We start from the raw sequence: 13,178 nt of genomic DNA on the forward strand, positions 1-13,178 counted from the left end.
ATGTCCTGCTATAAGGTCCACAACCATATCTATGTTGGGTAGCGGGAAATCATCTTTAGGACAAGCCTTGTTTAGATCTCAGAAATCAGTGCAAATGTGGATGCCCCCAGCAGGTTTGCCGACAGATACAATGTTGGATACCCATTCAGGGTAGTCTATTGGTTTGATGAATTCTGTGTCCAACATCTTTTGGAGTTCTGCCTTGACTAGGAGTGCAATATGTGGATGCATTTTGTGCAACTTCTGTTTTACAGGTTTTGCATCTGGGCGGATGGTGAGATTATGAACCACCAAGTCAGGATCTGGACCTGGCATATCAGCATAGGACCATGTGAAATTGATTTTTAACTCTGTGAGGAAATTGATGAAGTCTTGTTTCTCTTGTTCTGTGAGGGACTTGGCAATGAGCACGTTTTTTGGAATGTCTTCGGTGCCCATGTTGATATTGTCTATTTCTTCTATTAGCAAATTTGACCTATCTTGTGGAAGATAACCAATGGTAGGGAGGTTAAGTCCCTCATTGTCAAGTGCCTTTTCTAGGTTTTCACTTTCGGATATGCCCTTTGTTTTTGCTTTTTGCTCATCCAAAGGTGCCTCGGAGAGGTTTTCACCTAGGGAGTCATGTTTTTTCTTTTTATTATCTTTTTTGTGACTAAAGGCATTGACCTGACTACCAAAGTATCCCTTTTCATGTAGTTGAATACCATGTACTCTGTTGCAGTCTTCCAAATTTTGCATAGTCAGGAGAGTAATGAGAGCATTATCATCAGCACAGATATCTAAAGTGGGTTTGTCTCTGTAAAGCGGAAAAATCGAACCCTAGTTGTTCTCCCCTCCCCAACTCCGAGGAGAGAGAAGGGAGAGTCACTAGGGTTGATGGTTTTCACTTAGGGGAGACTTTACATTCAAAAGAGGGGTTGAAACCCACAAGATCCAATCCCACACAATGCAAGATTGGATTCTAAATGAGTTTCAAGGGTTAAGACATCAAGGATACCCTCTTTTGTAAAGAATGTAGATAGAAAGATTGACCTAGGAATTCATGTAAAGTAGGAAAGATTCGCTTATAAACAGAGATAGGGATATGGGATGAAGCTGCGGACCTGGAATTAGCAGTAAAATGTCGAGACGGTGTTGTTCTGCAAATTTGAGCGAAAGTTGACAGGACGATGGCGCCCGGCGTGCACACGGTCCTCCGAAAAATCCGCGAAACGAAGGGGGATCTGTTCGTCTCTGCACAAGGATTCCAGATCTTCAATTACAATCGCGTACCTACAACCTACACACAGAAAAGAGAGGACGATTGGGGAGTTAGGGATGAGGGGTTTGCCTTTAGGTCAAACCCCGGTTTTGGAATTAACCAAGAAATGAGAATGTTGTAAATGTAAATGTTTGTAATGTAAACAAGTACTGATACCTTGTTGTAAGAATGTTTGTATTCTTACATGCGAAGGTGTAATGTATGTTGTATGTAATGTGTTGTAAGTGATCTCCTCTTCAATGGTTGAATCCTTGTCTTGAATACAACACTTAGCCTTGAATGGAGACTTAGAATGCTCAATTGCTTGAAGGAATGCTTGAATGCTTGAATGTTTGAATGCTTGAGTATCGCTTCCGCGTCTTGTACACATATATCCTTCCTCCTCAAAATGGGAGAGGAAATGTAGTTTATATACTTGTCAATTAGGGTTGATAGACTGATTTTCCCGACCTTAGGCCGACCAGGAAACAATATTTTCCAATTTGCAAACTTAAAGATTCGAAGCCCCATAAGAGACCGGGCCCAAAATAGGGCCAGGGACCAGGGCACTGGGCGCCATGGTCCCACCTCCAGGGATAGCAGGGTGCAAGGAGGATCAGGCCAGGGTGCTGAAAAATGCAGTTTTTGATGTCATAAGCAAGTTTCGGGGTCTCCATTCAGGTTCCGTGTTGCATCGCCATCGTGAAGACCCAAATGCAGTCGAAATTGCAAGTGTCACAATTTTAGGATGCTACAGTCTCGTTGGCCCTAGTCTATAAGTTCGGGATGGACAAGATGTAGCTTGTGTGAAATGGGAGGCATTATGGGGGTGATTGCATTGACATGAGTGTCAAAGAAGATGTTGTTTTCATATTCATAAGGAATTTCATGGAACTCCTCTTTGTCAGAGTTTTTGATATCCAAAGAAGGACTTGAAGGGGCACCAGCGATAGTAATCTTAGGCACTGGGGTGTACCCCAACCCTCTGTTGTACTTGTAGGAGATAGGATTTATGGGTGCCTTTCTTCCCTTCTCCTCTGGTCCCAAGCCATGTCCTTTGTAACCGATTTTTTTTACTATAGCTAATGCTTTTGGATACATTTTTTTAGGTATTTTTGTTGGGTCTTCATCTTCTTCCCAGTACAGCCATGAAGAGACATTTGTGTCGAGGCTCTCCTCATCAAGTGGGCCCCATTGCTAGAAGGTGGTATCTTTTCATTGTATAACCAGTTTTTGATCTTTTTTTAGCTCTTTTGGTTTTCCAAATGACTTAGGAGATAAGGGGAGGTTGCCTATTAATAAGACATCCTCCAATTTGTATTCTCCACAGTCGTTATCCAAGATCTTGATTTGTCGGTCTGCTTGGGATGAGGTGGAGGCAACATTTGATGTGTCTGGTGGAGGAGTTAGCGAGAGTCTATTTAGTGGGCAATGATATGGATGGTTCCCCTCTAAGAGCTTGCAATATTGAAAAGGTTGTGGATCACCTTTGATAGTGATCTCTCTTCCATTGAAGGGGAATTTGATGCATTGGTGATAAGTGGAAGGTACGGCTTGCAAGGAGTGAATCCATGGTCGACCAAGAAGGATGTTGTAGGGGAGATCAAGATCTAGTACCTGGCAAGGGGTTTCAATTGTGATAGGGCATACTTGAAGAGGTAATGTGATCATGCCCTTTGAAACTCTTTCTGCATCATCATATGCTTTTATTGTGATCCTTCTGGATGTATCTACCAGGTCCTTAGAAAGTCCCAATTGTTTTATTAACTTGTATGTACACAAATTGAGTCTGAATCCACCATCTATCAGGATACGTTTGACCTTGTGCTTCTGGATAAGGGCTTCAATATGCAAAGGTTTGTTGTGGTCTTCATCTGCAAGAGCATCATTGGAAGTGAACACAAGGTGTTGTTGGGCGGAAAGGTTTCCAATGAGAGCTTGAAATTGGGTAGCATTGATATTATTGGGAACGCGAGACTCAAGGAGAGCTTGTTCCAAAATTTCTTTATAGACCAGGGAAATCTTGAGAAGTTCTAGGATGGAGATCTATGGGGGGGTCTTCCCAAGTTGGTCAAGGAGATCATATTGGCAAGTGGAAGACATGGGGGGAGGGTTTGGTGGGGAGGGGCTCCTTGTACGGTGACTTTGCCTCAAAGAGTGGTTACATTGCAATCATTTTGAGAGTAGGAGGCAGAACGTGTAGCGCCTTGAATGATTATCCTAGAAGGGTCAGCTCTGCTTTGGGGAGGGAGAGGATTAACCCCTTGGATAGTTATGACATTGACATGACTGTCTGCGGGCTCAATGCAACCTACTAAAGAGTCAAAGACGGTTATGTGATTAGTGTAGTCATAGTTCACCGCGTTAGATGATGATCCTTTTCCTTTATCATGTTTCGGGAAGGGTTCCTGATAAATTTTAAGTTTGTCATTGTTATTACCAATTTTTGCATTTGCTACTTCAATTTCACCCCTATCAATGAGATCTTGTATGTAGATTTTAAGATTCATGCATTTTCGTGTATCATGTCCCTTGATACGATGATACTCACAATATTCATTCTCATTATACCACCTAGTTTTGGGTTGATTGGGATCAAATGGGCGAGTGATTGGGAAAACCACTACGCCTACTTGAACAAGCTTTTGAAACACCACTTCAATAGGCTCAGCAAGAGGAGTGAAGTCTCTTGGAGTCCTTTTATTGGATCAGGGTGGTCACCCCTGGATTGAGACATTGTTGTGAGGCTTTTGGGATTGATTTTGATTATTTTGATTGTTGAATTGATGATTGGTGGTGGTGGGTCTTGGAGGAACGACCACGGTCTAGACCCGTTTTGCATCAGTTATACCGTCATTGACTACGTTCTTGTTCTCAGACCTTAATTCTGGTTTATCATTATGATAAGAGGAAGAATTTTGAGTTGATCTTTGGTAGTGTTTCAAGGTTCCTTCCTCTAACAAGACCTATTCAAGGGCTAGGCCCTTATTAGTCAATTTTAGGAAAGATTTAATACATTGAGATGTCAGAGGCCTTGATAGTTCGGGCACTAGATTCTTTTGAAATAATTCAATTTGGTGTTGTTTTGGCATGTCCCATTGGAATTTCTTGATGAGGTGTTGTCATCTTTGCAAGAAGTTAGCGAAAGTATCTTCAAGCCTTTGCTTTGTGTTACATAGGTCCATCATGGAAACATCATTAGCCATGTTGTAGGCATAGTGAGCCAAAAACTTCTCTGCCAAATCTAGGAAGGAGATAATGGAACCTCGTGGTAAGAACGAGAACCATGCCAGGGCATCTCTCGTGAGACTCTTAGGAAAGAGTCTTCGAAGGTATAGGTCACTATAGGAGACTTCTTGACATAGGATGTGAAATTCCCGGACATGGTCACGGGGGTTCCCTTTGCCCTCATACTTGGTGAACTTAGGGATCTCAAACCCTGGGGGGTAAGGTGCAACTAATATAGACGGGTCATAAGGACAAGGAAAAAATTCCTCAAAGGAGTAAGGTTTCCTTTTGTTAGTCCCTTCCTTCATGTCCTTGATGATGTTTTTCATGTCTTGAATTTCTTTAATGAGGTCTTGTTGTGGATTTTGGAAATGATGGATTGTGTTTGCCCCTAGAATCGGATGATTCATGGAAGGTGCACCACCACTAATGTATTGATCTGATGAGGAAGTGGGGATGTGATATGTGATGACCGATGTCACAGGGACTTGAGTGACACTCAGTTGCGACCCACAAACTGTTGTGACAGGATTAAGTGCGGCCCAAAAGAAGCTAGCAACATTGTTGATGGGAATAGAGGTTTGTGGAATGGGAATATATGGTTGAGAAGAAGATGGTATAGAGGCATGTTGGAGAATAGATGAGATCGGATTTGATTGTGGTATAGATGGTAAGGAGGAAGAAGGTGGAATGGAGATCACGGGGGGAGGTGTCGCGAGTGTTATTGATTGAGTTTGAATGATTGGTGGGGTCACAATTGATTGAGTTTGAATAGGTGCAGTGGTATGAGTGGGAACAAGGTCTCCTTGTGGTTGTTGACCAAGGGTGGATTTATCAAAATCAGGTGGGAGTTGAGCTCCATTTTCAAGGAGGGTCTTTAGAAGTGCAGTAGGATTGTGTTGGATAAATTTCTCCAACATCTCTTGGTTATAAGAGTCTATTGGGAAAGTTTTCACTTCCAGAGAGAGTTCATCTTGGTCAACCATATTAGGATTTTGTGTTTGATTTTGGATGCTAGGTTGCACACTTTGTGTAAGATCTTGTGTAGGATTTTCATATAGGACACTAATGTCTAGCATACCATATTGTTGTTCGGACATATTTTTCTTTTGAGATCGAGTTGTGACCATACAAGAATAACCTTAGAAAAGATTGGAGGAGGAAAGTTTTGATGAGAGGACTTAGCAAGGCTCTTGGATTTTTGGATTTGAATTTGACGAAAAATGGATTTTGCTGATTGATAGGGTCCTTCGATTAGGAAACGGATTTGATTAGGATTTTGCACCTTAGTCCTTGGATGCGGATCTTAGGCAGGAGATGAAACCACAAGCGAGGTAATGACCAAGTTGGGTAGAATTTAGACCTTGGAATGATGATTAAAAGCCTTTCTTCCACTAAGGGTTGACTAATGACCCTAAGTGAAGCAAAGACGTAAGTTAAGAGTCTTGATTGACTCAAAGGATAAGGCAAAGGTACATGGAGAGGATTCTTCTTCAAGCACAAAAGCCAAGTGATTAAGGATGAGGTCTAAATGAAACTTCACAAGGCATGCAACCTTAATGTGAGGTTAAATTGGATTAAAGGATGATTTGATTTGGATTTTGAGAATTGATTTGATAATTGAAGGTGATTGATTTTGTGATTGATTGATGTGCTAAGTCCTTAGGAAAATATTGAGGATGATTGATTGAAGAGGGATGATAGCAATGATTAGAAGAAATTTGGTGACTAGGCTATCCTTGGCACGAACATGACTCAATATATGATTGGATCAGATGGCAAGTTGTACGAAGGGACATGACCACCCTGATTTTGATGATAGTTGGTGTTAAAAGACAAACATGAACCTTGATGGAGGGCACAAATTCTTAATTCATCACTAGCATCAAACTCATTGCTATGACGATGGACGTAATCATGGTAATGATGTAAGAATGTCCTATGTTTAAGCAAGAGTTTGCGGATTGTATACCAAAATTTCCAATGTCTAATGAGTTGTGCTTGTGTGAGCTTCTTCTTATTGATAGGTTGGTGGATTGACTTCTTAGGATGCTTATACAAGTTAGGTTTATGGAACATGAGATGGACGGAGTTTCGATGCAATTAGGACTTTGTGTGGATGGTGACTAGAATGTGACTTGGGTATGACTATGTTTGGAATCGTGACTAGGATCTTGACTTGGATGATTGTTTGTTTTAGACAAGTGTTTATTGCAAAGTGTTTGAGGATAATGATGTGTTTTTAGTCTACTCTTGGCAAGTAAGTATCAAGCAAAGCAAACACAATGATCACATGAATTTTGGCTCAAAGACACTCATGCTCATGTACAACATTCTTAAGGCTGGCAAGGACAATGGTCATTGGATCCCAATCAGTTTCCCAGCTACGCTTACCCAGAGCAGACACTTAGATGCTTGACCCCACTGGCTCCCCTCCACGGCACTCACTTCTCTGGGTCAGCCAAGCATCAATTCCCATGAAAAATCCTCACGGTGAACTTTGTGTCTCTACTAAGGGCCATAAAAATATGGGCAACTTCGGAAGTCTGACCTCCTGCACCAATGACTAGAAGGTTTTTGGCCACTATGCACAAGGTGTTTAATATGTCTTCCCGTTAGGAGCTACCCTTCGCAGTTGCGCAAACGCAATTGAGGCCTATAGCCCAATGAAGCACCAAGAACTTAGTAGTCATGCAATCATGATTGAGATCTCTAGGATCCTACTAAGCACCCAATGTGAGAGTGAACTCTCATATAACCCCAACCATTGACCCTTTCATCATCAATGGCCTATTTATTATAGTGAGTTGGGAACCCCAGGTCCGGGTGTACTCACTTGGGTCGTTCCCTCTTACCTTCTCAAAGAGCAAGTTGGGAGGGCAGGCCCGCTAAGGGTAAGCATGCAACAAACATGAAAAACATGGAGGGTCTGGATTTCTGATCGTCTAACTAGACGAGAGCATACTCTCCTACCTTTACGCTTTTCACAAAACACAAAAGACAATGGTTCATTTATCCCTTAATTAGATCAAGGTGCCTATTTAAGAAAAAAGACACAATGTTTGGTTGGAACTCTTAGGCAACCTGCAAAACAATCGGATTAGTAGTTTTTTGTGTTTCTTAGGTCTTTTACAGTCGAGTAAACTGCAACACTCATAAAAAAAATATCAGTAGCTACTGTCTTGCAGAAACAGCGCACGCACTGAAATGCAGTCAGTCGCGCCTACGCAGGCACCAAAATGCCTGTGTACGCGCTATTGGGGGCGAAATCTAAACAGATTAAAAGGAATAAACACAAACAAAGATCATGATTTTATACCTCTCTGTCGCGTTGTTCTGGACCGGTCACGGTGAAGTGCCTGCGCATGCGCTGAAACGCATCCACTCACGTTGAACCGCCTGCACTCGCGCTAAAACACTGAAACTTGGAATAAAAAGTTAGCGGTTAGATTTTAAAATTCAAATTTAAATTTTTTTGGCAGAGAGCGGGATTTTAAAAATAGTCGCAATGATGTAGTTTCTCCCACGCTGAAACGCTTATGCATGCGCTGAAAAGATAAAAAGAGAGTAAATTTCAAAAATGACAGCGAGAAAAAAAAAATGAATTTTAAGTTTTGCTCGTGCTGGTGCGCCTGCGCTGGCACTGATGTGCCTGTGCACGCACTAAAAGGTTTGTCTATTGCGCTGAACCCAAATCACTCGCGTTGATTTATAGGCGCTCGCATTGTTCCGATACCTGTGACTTGCACACTCACAAAAAATCACAAAAACGTTAGATTTAGGGACGTCGGTCCCACCAGGCGTGCCAGAATGAAGAGGATAAAGAGAAACAAGGTGAATTCAGGTGGTTAGTATGCAAACCAAACACTAAAACATATTAAAACATGGAACATACAAGAAAACATGAAGACAATGCTTATACCTTGCAAAATTTTACCTTCTCCCTCGGATGGAGCTTGGATGAAGTCGAAGTGCACCCAAATGCCTCCAACGTGATGTTGATTTGCTCCTAGATTGCTTGATGTGGTTGGCTCTCCAATATTGTGCACAAATGGATGTGATGGATTAAGGATTGAAGGATGAGATGGCTAAGTATGGATGAGATCTAGTTTTGGCATGGTAAGGATGCAAGGATGGTTTCCTAGGCACAAACTAGCAACATGGATTTGTTAAAATCTGAGATGAGATATGAGGGAATGGAGTCCTCAATTTATAGGAAGAGAGGAGAAGAAATGGAGGGCTGGGATTGGCCCAAGATGGAGGTTCAGGATTTCTTGTGAGCCCACACAAAGCCCAAGAGGAGGTGTGGACACCAAGAGATATGCTTTAAAGGCATTTCTTGTCTCTACACTCCTCAAGGTTCATTGGGAAGTGCCTTGAGAAGAACAAGGGATAGGATATTTCTTGAAGGATGGAAATGAAGAATTAAAAATTCTTCAAAAGGGATGCTCATGGGGATTGGAGGAATTAAAAATTCCTTGGAAGATGAGATGCTTAGAGGAATATGAGATTTTGAAAATCTCACATTCACCTAGGAAAAGAGCATTTAAGGGGAGTGGTTGGATAGAAGTGACAAGGAGTTGACTTTGTGGCTACTCATGATGATTAGCCACTAGCTTAACGATCACCGGAGGTGGGCGAAGCGTCGATACCGGCGAGGTAGACTGGTGCCAACAGGAGCAAAACGTCACGACGGTACGGGGTCGGGAGCAACCGGTGGCAGATGGCACGGACGGCACGCCACAGACAGCAGCAACATGGAGGGTACAGCCTAGCAGAACGCGGCACAGCAGGTCGTCGGTGAGCAATTTCACGTGGCCACGGAGGATGGTCACCAGCGGTTAGGTGGCTCGGGTGGGGAGGTCATCGACGGCGGTGAAGCTGGCCGCTGGAGGAGAGGCAGCTAGTGTCGGCAAGGTATGGGAGCACAGCCCTGCACAAGGTACAGTGAGACAGGGTACAGGGGGGTCTGTAGACCCCCAAAAAAAATATTTTTCAAAAAAAAAAAATTCATAAATTTTTTTTTTATTTCAAAATCCATACGACTATAGTCAAATAGGCCAAAAAAAAATCTCACCAAATATAGTCGAAATTTATGAAAACGGCCTCTCAAACTCAACCATGATGTCCAAATCGCTATATGACGCCCCCAAAAATGAAGATCCCCAAATCCGAAAATTGAAGCCTCCAAAATGTCTCCAAAAGACTAATCAATGAAGCCCTATAGGCTCTGATACCATATGAGATTTTGCCAAGATCTAGAGGCAATGGAAAGCACAAATAAGAGAGAACAAAATAGATGGTAGGAATAAACTGTATTCTATCAAGATGAAAATACTGATCAACTGGATCATCAATCAATTAAATACATGCAATGTAGATCAGCCTTCTTATATAGGTAAGGCTATATGGATATGTGAGCACACAAACATAACATGTGGCTCAAAAAGAAACAAGGGTAGGTAGGAAATAGGTGTGGGTAGGTAGGAGAAACAATATAATATTCCACATAAGGTGGATCACCCACCCAACGAAGGTGGAATGTAACAACAAGATAAGACCACAAAAGGTGGAAATTCTCCTACACACACTATCCCAATGTGGCACAAACACCCAAGTGTCTCATACCCAAACTACTATGAAATGCATTTCCTAAGTAAACTTAAGGTGTAATAATATCCAAGATGAATAATTATTTACACCAACAATTAGCCATGTTGAAGCCATCAACTATGAAAAGGTGAAGTTTGTGGTTATAGGTCTATTTGGTGGAATATTGATCACAAATGTAAAAGACTTGCTCTTTTGCAAGGTTGCTCAGCTAGGAAATGGAATGTAGCAAGTGTAACTATTATTGGAAACTTGTTTAATAATAACCAGCTTAAGGGTTTGAACCTGTTACATGAAGAATTTCGACTGTCTGACAAAAATAAAATGACATATTTTACTATTGCTAAGGCTCTTAATGCATTGAAGCAACCTATTAAATAACTTGAAAAAACTAATTTCTTTCCCAAATTGAGAAAGATCGATGGTACCCCTCTTCCCACCATAAAGGCTAAGGGTCTATACAAAATCCTTACTCAGACACAGAACATTATTGAGCATGTTGAATTGAAATGGAACCTTAATTTGAATAATAGCATGTGGAAAAAGATTATTGAAACTTGTTGATCTAATGTTCTTAAACCTAAGAAAAAATGCTTTAGATGGCAACTACTTATTCAAAAATTGGTGTTTAGTCCTAATCTTGTCCATTGTCTTTTTTGTGCTAATATTGAAAGTTGTTTTCACTTTTTTTTCAAAATTCAATATGCAAAGAATGTTTTCTATTTGTTTATGGGTGAGATTAGGGGTTGGGATATTATGATTGAATCTTGTTGGTCTGAGATCCTTATGGGTTATGTTCTGGGCATGGACAAGAAGTCTAATTTGTTTTGGCCTATGTTAACCACTAATATTCTTTGGTTGTTATGGAAGAGAAGAAATGAGCATGTATACCAGGGGAAGGATAGGTTTCTTACTGAGTCTACTTGTAGACTCATTGTGATTATAATTGTTGAGTAGGTTATATTCACACTTGAGCTACCAGGTGAAAGATTCATGAAGTTGATTGAAGGTGGTCAAGGTTTTGACTCCTTCTAGATTAGCGAGACAAAACCAAAGGTAGTGGACAAAGAGACAGGTAAAGAAAAGGTTGATGGAAAGAATAAAGATGATCAACAGTCTAAAAAAGATGAAGAGTAATTTACTAAATTTTGAATACGATGTCAGATGTTTTTTTAATCTTGGATAAGTGACATAACATGATGCTGAAAAATGTATCAGATATATTTAATTTTAATATTGTGCTTATGTTTGTATTATGATACTGTTACAATGGGCCTTATGTCCTTTTTTGCTACTATGACGTAATTTTGTGGGTTAGATATTATTCTAGTTGGGCTAAAACTAAGTGACTTGTTTGGTCACTAAAATTATATCCAAACTTTATTGTAATGCTCTCTTTGGTAATCGACATACAATTCAAAAAAAAAAGTTCCTATGCAACACTCATGCCAAGGAGAGGAACATAAGGAAAACCCAATAAATGGTTCGTTATTTTACATGGATTAATATCCTTTTGAAGGTTTTAAACATATAATGTTTCATGTTGATTGAGAAAGACCATATACTTTGAAATACATGCTCATGTTAGATTTGCATATATCTCAAGGTGGGGGCAAAATATAATGGTAAAATTTGCCTACTCATTTCAATTCCCATTTATTTTTCACCATTTTAATGGAATGTCTTAATGCAATCACACATTAACAAGTGGTACACTCTTATGCTAAGTTTGGATCATTCCTAAATATCTATCCAACTCTGTTTACTCTCATTTTCAATTATCCCTATACATTTGCCATTTAATTCTCATTATTGCACCCACATTTGCATTTCCATATATTCACTTTATACCTTGAGATTTTTGTTTTCCTCCCCAATTACAATCCTACACCGCTCAAGATACACTACAAGGTTTTGAGAATTGAACCTAAAATTTGAATTCATATTTAAATTACAAAGCCCTTTTTCTGCTAAACAATATGAGCCAACTTGATACATGTGTGACTTATTGTTATGCTCTGGTATTTAAAGACGTTTAATCTACAAAAATCACAAAGCCCATGTTGGTTCCCAAATCAACAGATCCCCAAACCCTAAATATTTCGCCACTTTCTTATCGACATGTTCAAGGTTGGATTTGGCCAACAAACAAGATTCATTCACAAGATTGAAATCTCCTGCACTTTTGGCTCTGCTAGACCAAGGCGGGTGTACCTAAGTAATGTCTAAATAGCTTTCATCTTCCAACACTCAAGGCATCACAAGTTATAGCAGATATCCCAATGTGTATATGCTAAGAAAAGTGTATGAATCTTCAGATTTGGCTACAATCCTGGCTTCTAGACTCTCACTCAGCATTTGGGATGGATTTCTATACTAAATCTACTCCTAAAACAAAAAAGAAATAACAGAAAGTAAAAGAGACTTTGAGATAATGGATTGATTCTAACTGGGAGGAAACTTCATTACCAGTGCCTTCATCAGGGTAGTAGAGTCAAGTTACAGCCAATAGACATTAAACCCAAATAGACCAACCTATAACTAATGGGTTCTCAGTATTAATGCATTACACCAACACCCCCTATTACAATTTTATTGCAGCCATTCTTACATATCCTATATGCACACAACACCATTTTATTATCATGTAAAAAGCATGTTTAATATCTTCCTTGAAAAGAAGCAAGAGACAAGATAAACACCTGAACTTGCAAGGACAAAACAGAGGATCCTTGATCATCTATTTCATAAAACAATGAGATTACATCCAAGAGACAGTTATAATAAAAACGTTAAGCCTTGTTTGCATTCTATTTATACACTATTTGAAATGGCAAAATTACTATAGACAGAAAATGGAATCTAGCATACTCCTAATCTTTGACTGTACATGGAAGCCTTGCCTCCAGAACTACACTCAAAATTACATTAGAATCGAACTTCTTCTCACTATCCCTGAATTCCCTTTTATAACAGCAAGGGATAAAAACAAGCTACAGGCCAAATGAGACACATGTCACAATTTGATTGCATGAGACTACAATGAGCCCTAAGGCATCAATCCTTGTACCTTGCACGCAATCGCTTAGGATGCATTAAA

The sequence above is a fragment of the Cryptomeria japonica genome, chromosome 5 (genome assembly GCF_030272615.1).
Source record: "Cryptomeria japonica chromosome 5, Sugi_1.0, whole genome shotgun sequence".
NCBI lineage: Eukaryota > Viridiplantae > Streptophyta > Pinopsida > Cupressales > Cupressaceae > Cryptomeria > Cryptomeria japonica.